Raw genomic sequence first — 24,783 nt, 5'->3', positions numbered from 1 at the left:
GGACGAAAAGGCACGAGAAGCTCTGTGACCTACTGCTGCTCCTATTTCCTATGTCTTTATATATATATATAAATATATCTATGCGATAGCCTGATCACGTCTGTGGCTGTTAAGAGTAGAGGAAAGCTGCAAATGTCAATGGTTGAACTCAGAGCAGTTTTTACATGTGAAAAGGGAAATGCTTATTTAAAACCTGAAACCAAAATGTGCCAGGGTTTTGTTCAGCAATGGCAAGTTGCTGTTCGTAACAATGTCCTGTCACCACTGACTGCACACTGTTGTAAGTGTCGTCGCATGTAGTCCAAGATTCTTAAAGGGGGACCTGCAGGCTCCAGGGCAGCTTCGCGGTGTAGGCCTCAACGGGCAGAGGCTGCAACGGTGCGATGGTGAACAGCATTTAATTTACTGAGAGAGCCAATGAGCAAGGAGCCTGTGCTAACGAACTCAGAATAACGACTGGTACAGACTGTCCTCCTGTCCAGGTGAAATCCATTATAATCCACAAAGGATGGGTTGTGGGGCAGTTGATGAGGCAGACGCGAGCATTACAGGGCAGCACGGTAGCACAAGTGATTAGTACAATGGCTTCACAGTGTCAGGGTCCCAGGTTCGATTCCCCGCTGGGTCACTGTCTGTGTGGAGTCTGCACATCCTCCCCGTGTCTGCGTGGGTTTCCTCCGGGTGCTCCGGTTTCCTCCCACAGTCCAAAGATGTACAGGTTAGGTGGATTGGCCGTTATAAATTGTCCCTTAGTGTCCAAAGATGTGCAGGTTGGGTGGATTGGCCATGATAAATTGTCCCTTAGTGTCCAAAGATGTACAGGTTTGGTGGATTGGCCACGTTAAATTGTCCCTTAGTGACCAAAGATGTGCAGGTTAGGTGGATTGGCCGTGTTAAATTGCCCGTTAGTGACCAAAGATGTGCAGGTTAGGTGGATTGGGCATGATAAATTGTCCCTTAGTGTCCAAAGATGGACAGGTTTGGTGGATTGGCCACGTTAAATTGTCCCTTAGTGACCAAAGATGTGCAGGTTAGGTGGATTGGCCGTGTTAAATTGCCCCTTAGTGACCAAAGATGTACAGGTTAGGTGGATTGGCCGTGTAAAATTGCCCCTTAGTGTCCAAAGATGTGCAGGTTAGGTGGATTGGCCACGTTAAATTGTCCCTCAGTGCCCAAAGATGTGCAGGTTAGGTGGATTGGCCGTGTTAAATTGTCCCTTAGTGTCCAAAGATGAACAGGTTAGGTGGATTGGCCATGATAAATTGTCCCTTAGTGTCCAAAGATGTACAGGTTAGGTGGATTGGCCATGCTAAATTGTCCCTTAGTGTCCAAAGATGTACAGGTTAGGTGGATTGGCCATGTTAAATTGTCCCTTAGTGACCAAAGATGTGCAGGTTAGGTGGATTGGCCGTGTTAAATTGCCCCTTAGTGACCAAAGATGTACAGGTTAGGTGGATTGGCCGTGTTAAATTGCCCCTTAGTGTCCAAAGATGTGCAGGTTAGGTGGATTGGGCATGTTAAATTGTCCCTGAGTGTCCAAAGATGTACAGGTTAGGTGGATTGACCATGTTAAATTGCCCCTTAGTGTCCAAAGATGTGCAGGTTAGGTGGATTGGCCATGTTAAATTGTCCCTCAGTGCCCAAAGATGTGCAGGTTAGGTGGATTGGCCGTGTTAAATTGTCCCTTAGTGTCCAAAGATGAACAGGTTAGGTGGATTGGCCATGATAAATTGTCCCTTAGTGTCCAAAGATGTACAGGTTAGGTGGATTGGCCATGATAAATTGCCCCTTAGTGTCCAAAGATGTGCAGGTTAGGTGGATTGGCCATGTTAAATTGTCCCTGAGTGTCCAAAGATGTACAGGTTAGGTGGATTGGCCATGATAAATTGCCCCTTAGTGTCCAAAGATGTGCAGGTTAGGTGGATTGACCATGTTAAATTGCCCCTTCGTGTCCAAAGATGTACAGGTTAGGTGGATTGGCCGTGTTAGATTGTCCCTTAGTGCCCAAAGATGTGCAGGTTAGGTGGATTGGCCGTGTTTAATTGTCCCTTAGTGTCCAAAGATGTGCAGGTTAGGTGGATTGGCCCTGTTAAATTGCCCCTTAGTGTCCAAAGATGTGCAGGTTAGGTGGATTGGCCGTGTTAAATTGCCCCTTAGTGTCCAAAGATGTGCAGGTTAGGTGGATTGGCCGTGTTAAATTGGCCCTTAGTGTCCAAAGATGTGCAGGTTAGGTGGATTGGCCGTGTTTAATTGTCCCTTAGTGTCCAAAGAAGTGCAGGTTAGGTGGATTGGCCGTGTTAAATTGCCCCTAGTGTCCAAAGATGTGCAGGTTGGGTGGATTGGCCATGTTAAATTGTCCCTTAGTGTCCAAAGATGTGCAAGTTAGGTGGATTGGCCGTGCTAAATTGTCCCTTAGTGTCCAAAGATGTGCAGGTTAGGTGGATTGGCCATGTTAAATTGCCCCTTAGTGCCCAAAGATGTGCAGGTTAGGTGGATTGGCCGTGTTAAATTGCCCCTTAGTGTCCAAAGATGTGCAGGTTAGGTGGATTGGCCGTGTTTAATTGTCCCTTAGTGTCCAAAGATGTGCAGGTTAGGTGGATTGGCCATGTTTAATTGTCCCTTAGTGTCCAAAGATGTGCAGGTTAGGTGGATTGGCCGTGTTAAATTGCCCCTTAGTGTCCAAAGATGTACAGGTTAGGTGGATTGGCCATGTTAAATTGTCCCTCTGTGTCCAAAGATGTGCAGGTGAGGTGGATTGGCCGTGTTAAATTGTCCCTTAGTGTCCAAAGATGTGCAGGTTAGGTGGATTGGCCATGTTAAATTGTCCCTGAGTGTCCAAAGATGTACAGGTTAGGTGGATTGGCCATGATAAATTGCCCCTTAGTGTCCAAAGATGTGCAGGTTAGGTGGATTGACCATGTTAAATTGCCCCTTCGTGTCCAAAGATGTACAGGTTAGGTGGATTGGCCGTGTTAGATTGTCCCTTAGTGCCCAAAGATGTGCAGGTTAGGTGGATTGGCCGTGTTTAATTGTCCCTTAGTGTCCAAAGATGTGCAGGTTAGGTGGATTGGCCCTGTTAAATTGCCCCTTAGTGTCCAAAGATGTGCAGGTTAGGTGGATTGGCCGTGTTAAATTGCCCCTTAGTGTCCAAAGATGTGCAGGTTAGGTGGATTGGCCGTGTTAAATTGCCCCTTAGTGTCCAAAGATGTGCAGGTTAGGTGGATTGGCCGTGTTTAATTGTCCCTTAGTGTCCAAAGAAGTGCAGGTTAGGTGGATTGGCCGTGTTAAATTGCCCCTAGTGTCCAAAGATGTGCAGGTTGGGTGGATTGGCCATGTTAAATTGTCCCTTAGTGTCCAAAGATGTGCAAGTTAGGTGGATTGGCCGTGCTAAATTGTCCCTTAGTGTCCAAAGAAGTGCAGGTTAGGTGGATTGGCCATGTTAAATTGCCCCTTAGTGCCCAAAGATGTGCAGGTTAGGTGGATTGGCCGTGTTAAATTGCCCCTTAGTGTCCAAAGATGTGCAGGTTAGGTGGATTGGCCGTGTTTAATTGTCCCTTAGTGTCCAAAGATGTGCAGGTTAGGTGGATTGGCCATGTTTAATTGTCCCTTAGTGTCCAAAGATGTGCAGGTTAGGTGGATTGGCCGTGTTAAATTGCCCCTAGTGTCCAAAGATGTACAGGTTAGGTGGATTGGCCGTGTTAAATTGTCCCTTAGTGTCCAAAGATGTACAGGTTAGGTGGATTGGCCATGTTAAATTGTCCCTCTGTGTCCAAAGATGTGCAGGTGAGGTGGATTGGCCGTGTTAAATTGTCATTTAGTGTCCAAAGATGTACAGGTTTGGTGGATTGGCCGTGTTAAATTGTCCCTTAGTGTCCAAAGATGTGCAGGTTAGGTGGATTGGCCATGTTAAATTGTCCCTCTGTGTCCAAAGATGTGCAGGTTAGGTGGATTGGCCGTGTTAAATTGCCCCTAGTGTCCAAAGATGTACAGGTTAGGTGGATTGGCCGTGTTAAATTGTCCCTAGTGTCCAAAGATGTACAGGTTAGGTGGATTGGCCGTGTTAAATTGTCCCTTAGTGTCCAAAGATGTACATGTTAGGTGGATTGGCCATGTTAAATTGTCCCTCTGTGTCCAAAGATGTGCAGGTTAGGTGGATTGGCCGTGTTAAATTGTCCCTTAGTGTCCAAAGATGTACAGGTTTGGTGGATTGGCCGTGTTAAATTGTCCCTTAGTGTCCAAAGATGTGCAGGTTAGGTGGATTGGCCATGTTAAATTTCCCCTAGTGTCCAAAGATGTACAGGTTAGATGGATTGGCCGTGTTAAATTGCCCCTCGTGTCCAAAAATATCAGGACGGGTTATTGGGTTACGGAGCTGTGGTAGAAGTGAGGGCTTAAGTGGGTGGTGCGACTCGATAGGCCGAATGGCCTCCTTCTGCACTGTATGTTCTATGTTCTATGTTCATTACTAACCCAATGTACAGACTGAGTGAAGCACCTTGGAGCCAAGGTGAATGATATTGACAAAGGCCTTGGCAGATGTTGGCAATGGAACAGAAGACAATATATTTAAGCCCCACGTACTTTCGTTATCGAGCAGGAGGACGGCAAAGGACTCAAGGATCCTCGGCATTTAAGCTCCCTCAGTACTGACCCTCTGACAGTGCAGCGCTCCCTCAGTACTGATCCTCTGACAGTACGGCACTCCCTCAGTAATGACCCTCTGACAGTGCAGCACTCCCTCAGTACTGACCCTCTGACAGTGCAGCATTCCCTCAGTACTGACCCTCTGACAGTGCAGCACTCCCTCAGTACTGACCCTCTGACAGTGCAGCACTCCCTCAGTACTGACCTTCAGACAGTGCAGCACTCACTCAGTACTGACCCTCTGACAGTGCGGCACTCCCTCAGTGCTGACCCTCTGACAGTGCAGCACTCCCTCAGTACTGACCCTCTGACAGTGCAGCATTCCCTCAGTACTGACCCTCTGACAGTGCAGCACTCCCTCAGTACTGACCCTCTGACAGTGCAGCATTGCCTCAGTACTGACCCTCTGACAGTGCAGCACTCCCTCAGTACTGACCTTCAGACAGTGCAGCACTCACTCAGTACTGACCCTCTGACAGTGCGGCACTCCCTCAGTGCTGACCCTCTGACAGTGCAGCACTCCCTCAGTACTGACCCTCTGACAGTGCAGCATTCCCTCAGTACTGACCCTCTGACAGTGCAGCACTCCCTCAGTACTGACCCTCTGACAGTGCAGCATTCCCTCAGTACTGACCCTCTGACAGTGCGGCACTCCCTCAGTACTGACCTTCAGACAGTGCAGCACTCCCTCAGTACTGACCCTCTGACAGTGCAGCACTCTCTCAGTGCTGACCCTCTGACAGTGCAGCACTCCCTCAGTGCTGACCCTCTGACAGTGCAGCACTCCCTCAGTACTGACCCTCTGACAGTGCAGCACTCCCTCAATACTGAGCCTCTGACAGTGGAGCACTTCCTCAGTACTGACCTTCAGACAGTGCAGCACTCTCTCAGTACTGACCCTCTGACAGTGCAGCACACCCTCAGTACTGTCCCTCTATCAGTGCAGCACTCCCTCAGTACTGACCCTCTGACAGTGCAACACTCCCTCAGTACTGACCCTCTGACAGTGCAACACTCCCTCAGTACTGACCCTTTGACAGTGCAGCACTCCCTCAGTATTGACCCTCTGACAGTGCGGCGCTCCCTCAGTACTGCCCTGTGACAGTGCAGCACTCCCTCAGTACTGACCCTCTGACAGTGCAGCACTCCCTCAGTACTGACCCTCTGACAGTGCGGCCCTCCCTCAGTACTGAGCCTCTGACAGTGCGGCGCTCCCTCGGTATTGACCCTCTGACAGTGCGGCGCTACCTCAGTACTGACCCGCTGAGAGTGCGGTCCTCCCTCAGTACTGCCTGTCTGAGAGTGCAGCACCCCCTCAGTACTGACCCTCTGATAGTGCAGCGCTGCCTCAGTACTGACCCTCTGACAGTGCAGCACTCCCTCAGAACTGACCCTCTGACAGTGCAGCACTCCCTCGTTACTGCCCCTCTGACAGTGCAGCACTCCCTCAGTACTGACCCTCTGACAGTGCAGCACTCCCTCAATACTGACCCTCTGACAGTGCAACACTCCCTCAGTACTGACCCTCTGACAGTGCAGCACTCCCTCAGTACTGACCCTCTGAAAGTGCAGCACTCCCTCAGTACTGACCCTCTGACAGTACAGCACTCCCTCAGTACTGGCCCTCTGACAGTGCAGCATTCCCTCAGTACTGACCCTCTGACAGTGCAGCATTCCCTCAGTACTGACCTTCAGACAGTGCAGCACTACCTCAGTACTGACCCTCTGACAGTGCAGCACTCCCTCAGTACTGGCCCTCTGACAGTGGAGCACTTCCTCAGTACTGACCCTCTGACAGTGCAGCACCCTCTCAGTACTGACCCTCTGACAGTGCAGCACACCCTCAGTACTGACCCTCTGTCAGTGCGGCACTCCCTCAGTACTGACGCTCTGACAGTGCAGCACTCCCTCAGTACTGACCCTCTGACAGTGCAGCACTCCCTCAGTACTGACCCTCTTGACAGTGCAGCGCTCCCTCAGTACTGACCCTCTGACAGTGCGGCACTCCCTCACTGCTGACCCTCTGACAGTGCAGCACTCCCTCAGTACTGACCCTCTGACAGTGCAGCACTCCCTCTGTACTGACCCTCTGACAGTGCAGCACACCCTCAGTACTGACCCTCTGTCAGTGCGGCACTCCCTCGGTACTGACTCTCTGACAGTTCAGCACTCCCTCAGTACTGACGCTCTGACAGTGCAGCACTCCCTCAGTACTGGCCCTCTGACAGTGCAGCACTCCCTCTGTACTGACCCTCTTGACAGTGCAGCACTCCCTCAGTACTGACCCTCTGACAGTGCGGCACTCCCTCAGTACTGACGCTCTGACAGTGCAGCACTCCCTCAGTACTGACCCTCTGACAGTGCGGCACTCTCTCAGTACTGACGCTCTGACAGCGCAGCACTCCGTCAGTACTGACCCTCTGACAGTGCAGCACTCCCTCAGTACTGACCCTCTTGACAGTGCAGCACTCCCTCTGTACTGACCCTCTGACAGTGCGGCATTCCCTCAGTACTGGCCCTCTGACAGTGCAGCACTCCCTCAGTACTGACACTCTGACAGTGCAGCACTCTCTCAGTGACCTTCAGACAGTGCAGCACGCCCTCAGTACTGACCCTCTGACAGTGCAGCATTCCCTCAGTACTGACCCTCTGACAGTGCGGCACTCCCTCAGTGCTGACCCTCTGACAGTGCAGCACTCCCTCAGTACTGACCCTCTGACAGTGCAGCACTCACTCAGTACTGACACTCTGACAGTGCAGCACTCCCTCAGTACTGGCCCTCTGACAGTGCAGCGCTCCCTCAGTACTGACCCTCTGACAGTGCAGCACTCCCTCAGTACTGACCCTCTGACAGTGCAGCACTCCCTCAGTACTGGCCCTCTGACAGTGCAGCGCTCCCTCAGTACTGACCCTCTGACAGTGCAGCACTCCCTCAGTACTGACCCCCTGACAGTGCAGCACTCCCTCAGTACTGGCCCTCTGACAGTGCAGCACCCCCTCAGTACTGACCCTCTGACAGTGCAGCACTCCCTCAGTACTGACCGTCAGACAGTGCAGCACTCCCTCAGTACTGACCTTCTGACCGTGTAGCACTCCCTCAGTACTGACCCTCTGACAGAGCAGCATTGCCTCAGTACTGACCCTCTGACAGTGCGGCACTCCCTCAGTGCTGACCCTCTGACAGTGCCGCACTCCCTCAGTACTGACCTTCTGACAGTGCAGCACTCCCTCAGTACTGACCCTCTGACAGTGCAGAACTACCTCAGTAGTGACCCGATGACAGTGCGGCACTCCCTCAGTACTGCCTGTCTGACAGTGCAGCACTCCATCAGTACTAACCCTCTGACCGTGCAGCGCTGCCTCAGTACTGACCCTCTGGCAGTGCAGCACTCCCTCAGTACTGACCCTCTGACAGTGCAGCACTCCCTCAGTACTGACCCTCTTGGCAGTGCAGCACTCCCTCAGTACTGACCCTCTGATAGTGCGGCACTCCCTCAGTACTGACCCTCTGAAAGTGCAGCACTCCCTCAGTACTGACCCTCTGACAGTGCAGCACTCCCTCAGTGCTGACCCTCTGACAGTGCGGCACTCCCTCAGTACTGACCCTCTGACAGTGCAGCACACCCTCAGTACTGACCCTCTGACAGTGCAGCACTCCCTCAGTACTGACGCTCTGACAGTGCAGCACTCCCTCAGTACTGACCCTCTGTCAGTGCAGCACTCCCTCAGTGCTGACCCTCTGACAGTGCGGCACTCCCTCAGTACTCACCCTCTGACAGTACAGCACTCCCTCAGTACCCACCCTCTGACAGTGCAGCACTCCCTCAGTACTGACCCTCTGACAGTGCAGCGCTCCCTCAGTACTGACCCTCTGACTGTGCAGCACTCCCTCAGTACTGACCCTCTGACAGTGCAGCATTCCCTCAGTACTGACCCTCTGACAGTGCAGCACTACCTCAGTACTGACCCTCTGACAGTGCGGCACTCCCTCAGTACTGACCCTCTGACAGTGCAGCACTCCCTCAGTACTGACCCTCTGACAGTGCAGCACTCTCTCAGTGACCTTCAGACAGTGCAGCACTCCCTCAGTACTGGCCCTCTGACAGTGCAGCATTCCCTCAGTAATGACCCTCTGACAGTGCGGCACTCCCTCAGTGCTGACCCTCTGACAGTGCGGCACTCCCTCAGTGCTGACCCTCTGACAGTGCAGCACTCCCTCAGTACTGACCCTCTGACAGTGCAGCACTCCCTCAGTACTGACCCTCTGACAGTGCAGCATTCCCTCAGTAATGACCCTCTGACAGTGCGGCACTCCCTCAGTGCTGACCCTCTGACAGTGCAGCACTCCCTCAGTACTGACCCTCTGACAGTGCAGCACTCCCTCAGTACTGACCCTCTGACAGTGCAGCACTCCCTCAGTACTGGCCCTCTGACAGTGCAGCATTCCCTCAGTAATGACCCTCTGACAGTGCGGCACTCCCTCAGTGCTGACCCTCTGACAGTGCAGCACTCCCTCAGTACTGACCCTCTGACAGTGCAGCACTCCCTCAGTACTGACCCTCTGACAGTGCAGCACTCTCTCAGTGACCTTCAGACAGTGCAGCACTCCCTCAGTACTGGCCCTCTGACAGTGCAGCATTCCCTCAGTAATGACCCTCTGACAGTGCGGCACTCCCTCAGTGCTGACCCTCTGACAGTGCAGCACTCCCTCAGTACTGACCCTCTGACAGTGCAGCACTCCCTCAGTACTGACCCTCTGACAGTGCAGCACTCACTCAGTACTGACCCTCTGACAGTGCAGCAGTCCTTCAGTACTGACCCTCTGACAGTGCAGCACTCCCTCAGTACTGACCCTCTGAAAATGCGGCACTCCCTCAGTACTGACCCTCTGACAGTGCAGCACTGCCTCAGTACTGACCCTCTGACAGTGCGGCACTCCCTCAGTACTGACCCTCTGACAGTGCGGCACTCCCTCAGTACTGACCCTCTGACAGTGCGGCACTCCCTCAGTACTGACGCTCTGACAGTGCGTCACTCCCTCAGTACTGACCCTCTGACAGTACAGCACTCCCTCAGTACTGGCCCTCTGACAGTGCAGCATTCCCTCAGTACTGACCCTCTGACAGTGCAGCATTCCCTCAGTACTGACCTTCAGACAGTGCAGCACTACCTCAGTACTGACCCTCTGACAGTGCAGCACTCCCTCAGTACTGGCCCTCTGACAGTGGAGCACTTCCTCAGTACTGACCCTCTGACAGTGCGGCACTCTCTCAGTACTGACCCTCTGACAGTGCAGCACACCCTCAGTACTGACCCTCTGTCAGTGCGGCACTCCCTCAGTACTGACGCTCTGACAGTGCAGCACTCCCTCAGTACTGACCCTCTGACAGTGCAGCACTCCCTCAGTACTGACCCTCTTGACAGTGCAGCGCTACTTCAGTACTGACCCTCTGACAGTGCGGCACTCCCTCAGTACTGACCCTCTGACAGTGCAGCACTCCCTCTGTACTGACCCTCTGACAGTGCAGCACTCCCTTTGTACTGACCCTCTGACAGTGCAGCACACCCTCAGTACTGACCTTCTGTCAGTGCGGCACTCCCTCGGTACTGACTCTCTGACAGTTCAGCACTCCCTCAGTACTGACGCTCTGACAGTGCAGCACTCCCTCAGTACTGACCCTCTGACAGTGCAGCACTCCCTCAGTACTGACCCTCTTGACAGTGCAGCACTCCCTCAGTACTGACCCTCTGACAGTGCGCCACTCCCTCAGTACTGACGCTCTGACAGTGCAGCACTCCCTCAGTACTGACCCTCTGACAGTGCGGCACTCCCTCAGTACTGACGCTCTGACCGTGCAGCACTCCGTCAGTACTGACCCTCTGACAGTGCAGCACTCCCTCAGTACTGACCCTCTTGACAGTGCAGCACTCCGTCTGTACTGACCCTCTGACAGTGCGGCATTCCCTCAGTACTGGCCCTCTGACAGTGCAGCACTCCCTCAGTACTGACACTCTGACAGTGCAGCACTCTCTCAGTGTCCTTCAGACAGTGCAGCACTCCCTCAGTACTGACCCTCTGACAGTGCAGCACTCCCTCAGTACTGGCCCTCTGACAGTGCAGCGCTCCCTCAGTACTGACCCTCTGACAGTGCAGCACTCCCTCAGTACTGACCCTCTGACAGTGCAGCATTCCCTCAGTACTGGCCCTCTGACAGTGCAGCGCTCCCTCAGTACTGACCCTCTGACAGTGCAGCACTCCCTCAGTACTGACCCCCTGACAGTGCAGCACTCCCTCAGTACTGGCCCTCTGACAGTGCAGCACCCCCTCAGTACTGACCCTCTGACAGTGCAGCACTCCCTCAGTACTGACCTTCAGACAGTGCAGCACTCCCTCAGTACTGACCTTCAGACTGTGTAGCACTCCCTCAGTACTGACCCTCTGACAGAGCAGCATTGCCTCAGTACTGACCCTCTGACAGTGCGGCACTCCCTCAGTGCTGACCCTCTGACAGTGCCGCACTCCCTCAGTACTGACCTTCTGACAGTGCAGCACTCCCTCAGTACTGACCCTCTGACAGTGCAGAACTACCTCAGTAGTGACCCGATGACAGGGCGGCACTCCCTCAGTACTGCCTGTCTGACAGTGCAGCACTCCCTCAGTACTGACCCTCTGACAGTGCAGCACTCCCTCAGTACTGACCCTCTGACAGTGCAGCGCTGCCTCAGTACTGACCCTCTGACAGTGCAGCACTCCCTCAGTACTGACCCTTTGACAGTGCAGCACTCCCTCAGTACTGACCCTCTTGACAGTGCAGCACTCCCTCAGTACTGACCCTCTGACAGTGCGTCACTCCCTCAGTACTGACCCTCTGAAAGTGCAGCACTCCCTCAGTACTGACCCTCTGACAGTGCAGCACTCCCTCAGTACTGACCCTCTGACAGTGCAGCACACCCTCAGTACTGACCCTCTGACAGTGCAGCACTCCCTCAGTACTGACGCTCTGACAGTGCAGCACTCCCTCAGTACTGACCCTCTGACAGTGCAGCACTCCCTCAGTGCTGACCCTCTGACAGTGCGGCACTCCCTCAGTACTCACCCTCTGACAGTACAGCACTCCCTCAGTACCCACCCTCTGACAGTGCAGCACTCCCTCAGCACTGACCCTCTGACAGTACAGCACTCCCTCAGTACCCACCCTCTGACAGTGCAGCACTCCCTCAGTACTGACCCTCTGACAGTGCAGCACTCCCTCAGTACTGACCCTCTGACAGTGCAGCACTCCCTCAGTACTGACCCTCTGACAGTGCAGCCTTCCCTCAGTACTGACCCTCTGACAGTGCAGCACTCCCTCAGTACTGACCCTCTGACAGTGCGGCACTCCCTCAGTACTGACCCTCTGACAGTGCGGCACTCCCTCAGTACTGACCCTCTGACAGTGCAGCACTCCCTCAGTACTGACCCTCTGACAGTGCAGCACTCTCTCAGTGACCTTCAGACAGTGCAGCACTCCCTCAGTACTGGCCCTCTGACAGTGCAGCATTCCCTCAGTACTGACCCTCTGACAGTGCGGCACTCCCTCAATGCTGACCCTCTGACAGTGCAGCACTCCCTCAGTACTGACCCTCTGACAGTGCAGCACTCCCTCAGTACTGACCCTCTGACAGTGCAGCACTCCCTCAGTGCTGGCCCTCTGACAGTGCAGCGCTCCCTCAGTACTGACTCTCTGACAGTGCAGCGCTCCCTCAGTACTGACCCTCTGACAGTGCAGCACTCCCTCAGTACTGACCCTCTGACAGTGCAGCACTCCCTCAGTACTGACCCTCTGACAGTGCAGCATTCCCTCAGTACTGACCCTCTGACAGTGCGGCACTCCCTCAGAGCTGACCCTCTGACAGTGCAGCACTCCCTCAGTACTGACCTTCTGACAGTGCAGCACTCCCTCAGTACTGACCCTTTGACAGTGCAGAACTACCTCAGTAGTGACCCGATGACAGTGCGGCACTCCCTCAGTACTGCCTGTCTGACAGTGCAGCACTCCCTCAGTACTAACCCTCTGACAGTGCAGCACTCCCTCAGTACTGACCCTCTGACAGTGCAGCACTCCCTCAGTACTGACCCTCTGACAGTGCAGCGCTGCCTCAGTACTGACCCTCTGACAGTGCAGCACTCCCTCAGTACTGACCCTCTGACAGTGCACCACTCCCTCGGTACTGCCCCTCTGACAGTGCAGCACTCCCTCAGTACTGGCCCTCTGACAGTGCAGCACTCCATCAGTACTGGCCCTCTGACAGTGCAGCACTCCCTCAGTACTGACCCTCTGACAGTGCAGCACTCCCTCAGTACCGGCCCTCTGACAGTGCACCTCTCCCTCAGTACTGACCCTCTGACAGTGCAGCACTCCTTCAGTACTGACCCTCTGACAGTGCAGCACTCCCTCAGTACTGACCCTCTGACAGTGCAGCACTCCATCAGTACTGACTCTCTGACAGTGCGGCACTCCCTCAGTACTGACCCTCTGGCAGTGCGGCACTCCCTCAGTACTGACCCTCTGACAGTGCAGCACTCCCTCAGTACTGACCCTCTGACAGTGCAGCACTCCCTCAGTACTGACCCTCTGACAGTGGGGCGCTCCCTCAGTACTGACTCTCCGACAGTGCGGCACTCCCTCAGTACTGACCCTCTGACAGTGCGGCACTCCCTCAGTACTGACCCTCTGACAGTGCGACACTCCCTCAGTACTGACCCTCTGACAGTGCGGCACTCCCTCAGTACTGACTCTCTGACAGTGCAGCACTCCCTCAGTACTGACCCTCTGACAGTGCGGCACTCCCTCAGTACTGACCCTCTGACAGTGCAGCACTCCCTCAGTACTGGCCCTCTGACAGTGCGGCACTCCCTCAGTACTGACCCTCTGACACTCCCTCAGTACTGACCCTCTGACAGTGCAGCACTCCCTCAGTACTGACCCTCTGACAGTGCAGCACGTTTTTCAGACTCCAGTTCTTGATTCTGCTCTGGTACTCTCATTTCTACAGATGATACTTTTGCTCTTGCTCCAACTTAGCGAAGCCACCTCGACCACTTCATCTTTTCAAGTCTTTCGATCCCGCAACATCCACTGTTCCTTTGCTGGGAATCAGCAAACAATTTGCAATCTGCAGTCTGATTCTAAATACGACATTGCCAAAGAAATAAGGACAGGCCCTTTGATCCCGGCTGGAGTTAACAGTGCCAACTTGTCTCGCTTCTGTTGAAGGGCAAATCTGTTTCTTGCTATCTCAATGGATGCCTATCAAGTCCAATTTTAACTAGAGTCTTCAACTATAATTTCATCACAGCTAACTGGCCAGCCATTCTGTTTTTTTTCTGATTTCTTAAATGGTGCTGCACACAATCTACACATCCAGTATCTCTGCAACTACCGCTTTTAAGACTCTCGAATATTGCCCATCAGGTCCTGGCGGTTTGTTAGTTTCTCCATTACTTTTTCCTCTGCTGATATTGATTACATTAATTGTCATCACCCTTATTTGCCCCCAGGTCATGTTCCAACTCTGACATACAACTTGTGTCTACTCCTGTGAAATGAGACGCAAAATATTGGTCCCATGTCTCCTCCATTTCCTCATTCCCCATGATAATTTCTCCCGCCTCTGCTTCTGAGGGACCCGAGTTTACTTCAGCTACTCTCCTTCTTTTTATATATGTCAGCTGGATGTACCTTGAACTGGGTATTTATCAAATAGCTGCAGTGATGTCAGTGTGTGGGTGGAGCTGGGCTGTCTGTCTTTCACTTTCATTTTTGAGCTGGCAGCTGCAGTGTGTTTTTGTTTTTGTTTTCAGAGGTGGAGAGCTGTATTCAAAGCAAGCAGCTGTAAAATGATCTCTCTCTCTACAAGCTAAGGAATGTCTCCAGATCACTGATGATTTCAAAGTAATACCTGTTTCTGTAGAGAATTTAAACCTGCTGTCTTTATTTTAAGAGGGTTTAACTTGTGGATGTTGTTTGGAAAGTTTTCAAGGGTTATCTATACAGTACTGTATCTTTTAAGAGGTAGTCAGGTTTGGCAGTTGATAAACTGTTTACTGTGTTGTCTTGTGAGAGTACCTTTAAGAAATGGGTGTTTAAGAAATGTACCTTTAAGAAGTGGGTGTTTATCAGTGATGTCAGAGTGTGGGTGGAGCTGGGCTGTCTGTCAGATTTTTACTTTTGTTGTAGGCTGTTTGCTGCAGGGTGTGTTTTAGTTTTGTTTCAGAGCTGGATAGCTGCAGTCACAGCCAGAAGGTGTATCAGTCTCTCTCTCTGTAATCTGGTTTAGCACAGGGCTATATCGCTGGCTTTTAAAGCAGACCAAGGCAGGCCAGCAGCACGATTCAATTCCCATACCAGCCTCCCTGAACAGGTGCCGGAATGTGGCGACGAGGGGCTTTTCTCAGTAACATTCCATTGAAGCCTACTTGTGACAATAAGCAATTTTCATATTAAAGACTGTAAATCGATCCTTTGGTGATTTAAAACTAATAACTGCTCTCAATAGTGAATTTAAACCTGATCTTTGTGTTTTAGAGTTTTTTTTAAAGTCTTATGGATGTTAAAAGCAAAGCTGAAAGGATTACTTAGTGATGTATTCTTTGGGGGTTGTATTTGAATTGATGGTTGCTAAGATGTTCACTGTATGTTTTAAAAAGGTTAACTTGAGTTATTCGAATAAACATTGTTTTGCTTAAAAAATACTTTTCCATTTCTGCTGTCCCACACCTGTAGAGTGAGCCGTGTGCTCCCCATACCACAATCTATTAAACGTTGTGGGTCAGGTGAACTCCATGATACACTTTGGGGTTCTCTAAACCCTGGCCCACAATACTTGTCAGAGCTCTAATGATCTGTTTTCATATTATGAGGCTAGTTTACTCTCACATTTTGCTGCTTTCCCCCCTTGTTATCAGCAGTTTAGTGGAAATGTTGTTTCGAAAGCACTCCCGATCCTCAGATTTGCTACTACTCTTTGCAGCCTTGTGAGCCTCTTTTTTTTTAACAGCTCCATCCTTCACCTCACGGATGGATCTTTCCTGCCGAGTTTTTTTCTTTCCCAATGGAATGTCTTTTTTGTGGAACTCTACATCGAACGCCTGTTGTACCTGCCCTGGGAGATTCAGCTTTAAATATGATGCAACTGAGCAGAGTTTAAATCAAATTCTGTTTGGTCCCCATAGCTGCTCAACAATGTAATGCTTTACTTGAGGTGAGTTCCAAAGTCTAAAATTCAGGGGGAGCTTCAAAGTGCTGTGTTGACAGGACCAGAATGAAGATAGTCAGAAACATTATTTTGGCACTGTGTGCGCAGTATAGGATTCAGACAGAATTGTACTTGAGTATTCTCCAGAGAGGAAGGATGGTCTCTGCTAACATCTGCCGATTTTCTCTACTTACACATGGTGTTGTCATTAAAAAAATATATATATATATGTACTATATGTGCATATTTGAAAGGAGTTCAGTAAATTATTGGCATGCTTTTGACTATACTCAGCATAGCTGACATTCCCAAGCTGATGATACTGCCCAGTGGGTAACTTGCATTGCCTGTGTATCACAGCAGCACTCGAACTCCCATTGGATGGGAACGCCTTTTAAGAAACTTCACAGAATCCTACAGGAAAGAAAACAGGAACTGGCTGGAATGCTCATAGATTGGAAAGTGAATGGATCGCGATTTTATTTTTGCATGGGGCCTCCCGACTCCCTGAAGAAGTCCCAGAATGGAACAATGGAGTCCAAACACTCCAATCAGGACAGCCTGTCCTGCGTTGAGTCAGGAAGTGAACAATTAAAGGGGCACCGTATTCGCGGAACAAGGCCTGACCTGCATTTTCTCTTGCCAAGAAAAACGTACAATGCGATGAAGTAAATCTTACGCTTGTGTTTTTACCCGACACGTCATCTCTCAGAAACATCCTGATGGGTGTCACATGCAAAGCACTGCTATCAGAGAGCAGTTGCTATAGCGACAACCCTTGCAGCCATTTTGCCCAGAGGAAAGGACAGGCCAGGCCTTGTATCCGTTGGAGTTTAGAAGAGTAAGAGGTGACTTGATTGAAACACGTAAGATCCTGAGGGATATTGAGAGGGTGGACATGGAGTTGATATTTCCTCTTTTCGGAGAACCTAGAAATAGGGATCGCTGTTTAAAAATAAGGGATCCTCCGTTTAAATTGGAGATGAGGAGAATGTTTTTCCCTCAGAGGGGTGAGTCTCTTGATCTCTCTTTCTCAAAAGGCAGTGGAAGTGAATCTTTGAATATTTTTAAGACAGAGGTGGATAGATTCTTGATTCACAAGGGGGTGAAAGTTTTGTAAGGGCCACGAAGAATCCAGCACGAGTTTTAAGGATACAAAGTAATAACGTTTATTTACTATAACATATATACAGAACAGTAGCAGTAACTTCCCTTGCTACATACTCCTTCCTCCTGGTTCCTGAACTGGCCAGCTTATTTATACTAGGAGTTTACTAGTGGTTTCTCCGCCCCCCTCATTGGGGAAGCTCATACTCCCACAGGATTGTGGGATAGTCATTAGTCCCCAGCCAATGGTAAGTAGGCAGGTTATAACATCCCTCCCCCCCAAAGTTCAAGGAATCCACCGAAGACCCTGGCGAAGGAAGGCGTCGAACTCGTTTGGCCGCAGGCCGGACGCCATTTGCACGCGGCGCTGGATCAGGCAGCATATAATGAGATGGAGACCGCGCTTCCGTGATGAACGGCGCGGTTGTACATCCACGGCCCGTGGACCCGAGGATTCCCCCTCTGATGCGTCCCGTGTCTCCATCTCGGAGTCAGAGTCTGCTACCTCCATCATGTCAGCGTCTCTATCTCCATTCGGTCCCGTAACGACCTGCGCAGGCTTCGAGTGAGGCACCAGTGGAAGATTGTGAGGACTACCTTCCCGTGTCTCTGGTCTCTGCGGCTGTTGAAATGAGCTCCGGGGGCGGGGAATCTTTTGAGGGGATGGTCTTCTGGACCGAACGTAGTCTACATGTTTTTGCTGGAGACGACCCTGGGCTTGCACCTGGTAAGATATAGGGCCCGTTTGGCGAAAGATTACACCAGGAACCCATTGGGCATCACCAGCAAAATTCCGCACGAACACTGGGTCACCGGGCGCAAGGGCTTATCTTCTCTGAAAAGTCCCAGCAGAGGCTTATGATCAGTCACGATAGTGAAATGGCGGCCATACACGTACTGGTGGAAGCGTTTCACCGCAAAAACCACTGCCAGGCCCTCCTTCTCGATCTGCGCGTACTTTTTCTCCGCTGCAGTCAATGTGCGGGAGGCGAAAGCTATCGGTCGTTCGGCCCCGTCTCCATCTTGTGGGACAGGACGGCCCCAATACCATACTGGGATGCATCACATGTGACGAGCAAAGGCTTTCCAGGATCATAGTGGGTTAGTAACCCAGACGACGACAATTGTTGCTTTACGCGCCGGAAAGCGGTTTCTTGCGGCTGACCCCAAACCCAGGTGTGATTTTTCTTTAGCAGAAGGTGCAAAGGGGCCAGCATAGTTGCCAGATTGGGGAGGAACTTCCCTTAATAGTTTACGAGACCGAGAAAAGAACGAAGATGCGAAGTGTGAGTCGGGGCGGGGGCATGTTGAATCGCGCGCACCTTCTCTGCGACGGGGTGCAGACCCTCGCGGTCCACCCGATAACCTAGGTAGACTACTTCCTTTGCCTGAAATACACACTTTGTGCGACGTAAACGGACTCCAGCATCCGAAAGGCGTCTAAGGACAGCCTCCAGATTTTCCAAATGTTCCTGCTCCGACGTCCCTGTAATCAAAACGTCATCTAGGTAGACAGCCACACGTGGTAAACCTCTCAAAATGCCCTCCATAACACGTTGAAAAATTGCGCAGGCAGAGGATACTCCAAAGGGCAACCGTGTATATTCATACAGGCCCCGGTGTGTATTAATCGTTACATATGGTCGGGAGGCAGGGTCCAGCTCCAACTGCAGGTAGGCGTGACACATATCTAATTTTGTGAACGAGAGTCCACCTGCAGGTTTCGCGTAGAGATCCTCTATGCGAGGCATTGGATATCGGTCGAGTCGGGAAACCGTATTCACTGTAAGTTTATAGTCAACAAACAACAAAGAACAAAGAAATGTACAGCACAGGAACAGGCCCTTTGGCCCTCCAAGCCCGTGCCGACCATGCTGCCCGACTAAACTACAATCTTCTACACTTCCTGGGTCCGTATCCCTCTATTCCCAACCTATTCATGTATTTGTCAAGATGCCCCTTAAATGTCACTATCGTCCCTGCTTCCACCACCTCCTCCGGTAGCGAGTTCCAGGCACCCACTACCCTCTGCGTAAAAAACTTGCCTCGTACCTCTACTCTAAACCCTGCCCCTCTCACCTTAAACCTATGCCCCCTCGTAATTGACCCCTCTACCCTGGGGAAAAGCCTCTGACTATCCACTCTGTCTATGCCCCTCATAATTTTGTATACCTCTATCAGGTCTCCCCTCAACCTCCTTCGTTCCAGTGAGTCGCCACACAAACAAACTGTGGCATCTGGCTTCATTACAGGTACAATTGGTGCTGCCCAGTCAGCAAAACGGACGGGCCTGATAATACCCAAACTCTCCAAACGAGTGAGCTCCCCTTCTACCTTCTCGAGCAAGGCGTAAGGCACCGGGCGCGCCCGGAAATAGCGCAGCGTGGCTCCTGGTTCAACTTGGATACGGGCTATGGCCCCTTTTATTTTCCCCAAACCAGGCTGGAATACATCTGGGTATCGTCCTAGCACCTCAGTCAACCCTTCAGAAACTGTTTGGAGGATGTGCTGCCATTGCAACCGCAAATGGCGCAACCAGTCCCGACCCAACAGGCTGGGCCCATGGCCGCGCACCACGATCAGTGGGAAACGCCCCTCCTGGCGTCCATAGACAACAGGGGTCATTGTAGTTCCTGCAATGTCCAGTGGTTCCCACGTGTAGGTGGCCAACCTGGCCTGTGAGTCGGTTAATGTAAGGGTCTGTATACCCTGCTTGATGCGGTCGAATGTCCTCTGGGCGATCACGGAGACCGCTGCGCCAGTATCCAACTCCATCTCAAGCGGGTGACCATTGACCCGTACTGTCACCTTAATGGGGGCCACACGGGGAGCTGCCACACAATGCAGCTGCAGGCAGTCGTCCTCCGTCTCCACGTCTTCAGGAGTAGTCGCCGCAGGTTCATCCACATGGAAGGTATGGCCTCTGGGCTGGTCCCAGTTACGGCCCCTGGGCTGGTCCCAGTTTCGGTCGGAGCGACGGCGCCTCTGGCGCCCCCAGGACCGCCGTCCACGACGGGGTGGGCGCCTACAAGTCTGACACGGACATGGCTCCTCATCCATTGGCTCTGGAGAAGGCTCCCTTCGGGGAGGAATGTCCGACGGCCACTGGCGTCGGTCCGGACGTTGCCTCGCCCAAGGTACCGCAGGAGTGCGGGGGGACGTTTTCAGACGGAAGGGGTTGCGCCCCAAGACATGCACTTCCATTCCCTGTAGCTCCTGTACTCCTCGCTCTGCGCTCTCTCGGGACAAGACTATTTGAATGGCCTGTTGAAAAGTCAATGTTGGCTCCTCTAACAACTTTCTCTGGGTGGCCGCATTGTTAATACCGCAAACCAAACGGTCGCGTAATATTTCTGACAAGGTCTCACCATAGTCACAGTACTCCGCAATCCTACGTAGCCTGGATAGAAAATCGGCAAGGGATTCTCCAGGGGTCCTCTCAGCGGTATTAAACCGGTAACGCTGGACTATCGTGGATGGGGTTGGGTTAAAGTGTTGCCCCACTATATTCGCAAGTTCATCAAACGTTTTGGTGTCCAGCGCAGCTGGGTACGTAAGGCTCCTAATCACCCCAAACGTACGCGGGCCGCAGGCGGTGAGCAATATGACCACCTGGCGCTCATTTTCGGTGATATTGTTTGCCCGGAAATAGCAACGCATCCGTTGTGTGTACTGGTTCCAGCTTTCCAGCGCAGCATCAAAAACATCCAAACGTCCGTACAGAGGCATGGTATAATAGAAAACCACTTCCAACCTGTATCCAACAAAAATCCAGGGAGGTGGCTTCAGCAGTGTAGACAGCTATTCACTTTAACCTTCGTCGCCAGTTTTGTAAGGGCCACGAAGAATCCAGCACGAGTTTTAAGGATACAAAGTAATAACATTTATTTACTATAACATAGATACATAACAGTAGCAGTAACTTCCCTTGCTACATACTCCTTCCTGCTGGTTCCTGAACTGGCCAGCTTTATTTATACTAGGAGTTTACTAGTGGTTTCTCCGCCCCCCTCATTGGGGAAGCTCATACTCCCACAGGATTGTGGGATAGTCATTAGTCCCCAGCCAATGGTAAGTAGGCAGGTTATAACAGAAAGGTTATCAGGAGGTAGGCAGAGTGTAGATTTGAGAGCACCGATGATCTTATTAAATGGTGGAGTAGGCCCGAGGGGCCCACCCTAATTGCTGAGAGGCAGTTACCTGAGGCCTGTTTAGTGGCACAAGGGTGTACATTGTATTCTTCTGTTAATAATAATAATCGCTCATTGTCACAAGTAGGCTTCAATGAAGTTACTGTGAAAAGCCCCTGGTCGCCACATTCCGGCGCCTGTTCGGGGAGGCTGTTCCGGGAACTGAACCTGCGCTGCTGGCCTTGTTCTGCATTACAAGCCAGCTGTTTAGCCCACTGTGCTAAACCGGGCCCTACATCTGACCAGTATCAAGGGCTTTTATTTAGAAAGTTAACTTCAACCCTGGATATTTGAAGCTTAAGTAGTGTGACTCATCTTGTTTAGCTGAGTTCTGTATAAAAGACAGACACAAAGCGCACTCAGTAAGCTTTGCGCAGGTGAAGGAGACACAGCCTGTGGTGCAGAGTGGGAGGAGGTACTGTTTCCCTTTTTGTTCTGTTTCCTTTGTTTGGCTTTATAACTGGTAATTTGCAGGGAGAGATCCAGAGTGCATTCTGGGAAGCAGGGAGAAAACCAGGCAGCACCCTGGGAAGTTAGGTGATATAAAATCTTACCCCCAGGTTCCAGCGGCCTTCATTTTCGGGAGAGAGAGAGAGAGAGCCGGGGAGCAGCTTGGGAACAAGTAAGTGACATAAAAACTTACCCCCAGGTTCCAGTGCCTTCATTTCTGGGAGCAGGAGAGAGAGAGAGAGGGAGAGATGGGGAGCAGCTTGGGAACAGGTAAGTGACATAAAAACTTACCCCCAGGTTCCAGCGGCCTTCATTCCCGGGAGCGGGAGAGAGAGAGAGGAGAACCGGGGATATTCTGAGTGATCCGACTGCGGGGGGTGGGAAATTGAAAAGTGATTTCTGTGACCTGATTGGCTGGTAGGGAATCTGCACTAAATTTAAAAATTAAACATTGTTAACCTAATTAAACATATTTAATTAATTACTGAATAATAATTTAGAGGGGTATTTAAGCCAGAGACCGGAGAATACTGTATTTAGCATTTACATTTATAGTAGAAATCTAGTGCTCGGAAACGTATAGTTAACAGTAACTTTTTTCAAAAATGTATTTTTAAATTTAATTTATTAATTAGTTAACGCAATGTCAGTTAGAGGGGTGCAGTGCTCTGACTGTGAGATGTGGCAGGTCCGGGAGGCTTCCAGCGTCCCGGATGGCTTCATCTGCAGAAAGTGCACCCAACTGGAGCTCCTCACAGACCGCATGGTTCGGTTGGAGCAGCAATTGGATGCACTTAGGACCATGCAGGTGGCGGAAAGCGTCATAGATCGCAGTTATATAAATGTGGCCACACCCAAGGTGCAGACAGAGAAATGGGTGACCACCAGAAAGGGCAGGCAGTCAGTGCAGGATTCCCCTGTGGTTGTCCCCCTCTCGAACAGGTATACCCCTTTTGGATACTGTCGGGGGGGATAGCCTATCAGGGGAAAATAGCAGCAGCCAGAGCAGTGGCACCACGGCTGGCTCTGATGTTCAGCAGGGAGGGTCAAAGCGCAGAAGAGCAATAGTCATAGGGGACTCTATAGTCAGGGGCACAGATAGGTGGTTCTGTGGACGTGAAAGAGCCTCCAGGATGGTATGTTGCCTCCCTGGTGCCAGGGTCCAGGATGTCTCCGAACGGGTAGAGGGCATCCTGAAGGGGGAGGGCAAACAGGCAGAGGTCGTTGTACATATTGGTACTAACGACAGAGGCAGGAAGGGGCATGAGGTCCTGCAGCAGGAGTTCAGGGAGCTAGGCAGAAAGTTAAAAGACAGGACCTCGAGGGTTGTAATCTCGGGATTACTCCCTATGCCACGTGCCAGTGAGGCTAAAAATAGGAAGATAGAGCAGCTAAACATGTAGCTAAACAGCTGGTGTAGGAGGGAGGGTTTCCGTTATCTGGACCACTGGGAGCTCTTCCGAGGCAGGTGTGTCCTATATAAGAAGGATGGGTTGCATCTAAACTGGAGAGGCATAAATATCCTGGCCGCGAGGTTTGCTAGTGTCACACGGGAGGTTTTAAACTAGTATGGCGGGGGGGTGGGCACGGGAGCAATAGGTCAGAAGGTGAGAGCATTGAAGGAGAACTAGGGAATAGGGACAGTATGGCTCTGAGGAAGAACAGACAGGGAGAAGTTGCTGACCACAGCGGGTCTGGTGGCCTGAAGTGCATATGTTTTAATGCAAGAAGTATCACGGGTAAGGCAGATGAACTTAGAGCTTGGATTAGTACTTGGAACTATGATGTTGTTGCCATTACAGAGACCTGGTTGAGGGAAGGACAGGATTGGCAGCTAAACGTTCCAGGATCTAGATGTTTCAGGCGGGATAGAGGGGGATGTAAAAGGGGTGGCGGAGTTGTGCTACTGGTTTGGGAGAATATCACAGCTGTACTGCGGGAGGACACCTCAGAGGGCAGTGAGGCTATATGGGTAGAGATCAGGAATAAGAAGGGTGCAGTCACAATGTTGGGGGTTTACTACAGGCCTCCCAACAGCCAGCGGGAGATAGAGGAGCAGATAGGTAGACAGATTTTGGAAAAGAGTAAAAACAACAGGGTTGTGGTGATGGGAGACTTCAACTTCCCCAATATTGACTGGGACTCACTTAGTGCCAGGGGCTTAGACGGGGCGGAGTTTGTAAGGAGCATCCAGGAGGGCTTCTTAAAACAATATGTAGACAGTCCAACTAGGGAAGGGGCTGTACTGGACCTGGTATTGGGGAATGAGCCCGGCCAGGTGGTAGATGTTTCAGTAGGGGAGCATTTCGGTAACAGTGACCACAATTCAGTAAGTTTTAAAGTGCTGGTGGACAAGGATAAGAGTGGTCCTAGGGTGAATGTGCTAAATTGGGGGAAGGCTAATTATAACAATATTAGTCGAGAACTGAAGAACATAGATTGGGGGCGGATGTTTGAGGGTAAATCAACATCTGACATGTGGGAGGCTTTCAAATGTCAGTTGAAAGGAATTCAGGACCGGCATGTTCCTGTGAGGAAGAAGGATAAATACGGCAATTTTCGGGAACCTTGGATAACGAGAGATATTGTAGGCCTCGTCAAAAAGAAAAAGGACGCATTTGTCAGGGCTAAAAGGCTGGGAACAGACAAAGCCTGCGTGGAATATAAGGAAAGTAGGAAGGAACTTAAGCAAGGGGTCACGAAAAGTCATTGGCAAATAGGGATAAGGAAAATCCCAAGGCTTTTTACACGTACATAAAAAGCAAGAGGGTAGCCAGGGGAAGAGTTGTCCCACTGAAGGACAGGGGAGGGAATCTATGTGTGGAGCCAGAGGAAATGGGCGAGGTACTAACTGGATACTTTGCATCAGTATTCACCAGAGAAGGAATTTGTGGAGGTTGAGTCTGTCTTCAGGTGATATCCCGGAGGATTGGAGAATAGCCAATGTTGTTCCTCTGTTTAAGAAGGGTAGCAAGGATAATCCAGGGAACTACAGGCCGGTGAGCCTTACGTCAGTGGTAGGGAAATTACTGGAGAGAATTCTTCGAGACAGAATCTACTCCCATTTGGAAGCAAATGGACGTATTAGTGAGAGGCAGCACGGTTTTGTGAAGGGGAGGTCGTGTCTCACTAACTTGATCGAGTTTTTCGAAGA

Source organism: Scyliorhinus torazame, chromosome X (genome assembly GCF_047496885.1).
Source record: "Scyliorhinus torazame isolate Kashiwa2021f chromosome X, sScyTor2.1, whole genome shotgun sequence".
Taxonomy (NCBI): domain Eukaryota; kingdom Metazoa; phylum Chordata; class Chondrichthyes; order Carcharhiniformes; family Scyliorhinidae; genus Scyliorhinus; species Scyliorhinus torazame.
The sequence above is the reverse complement of the archived record's forward strand: the minus strand, read 5'-3'. Positions refer to the sequence as shown.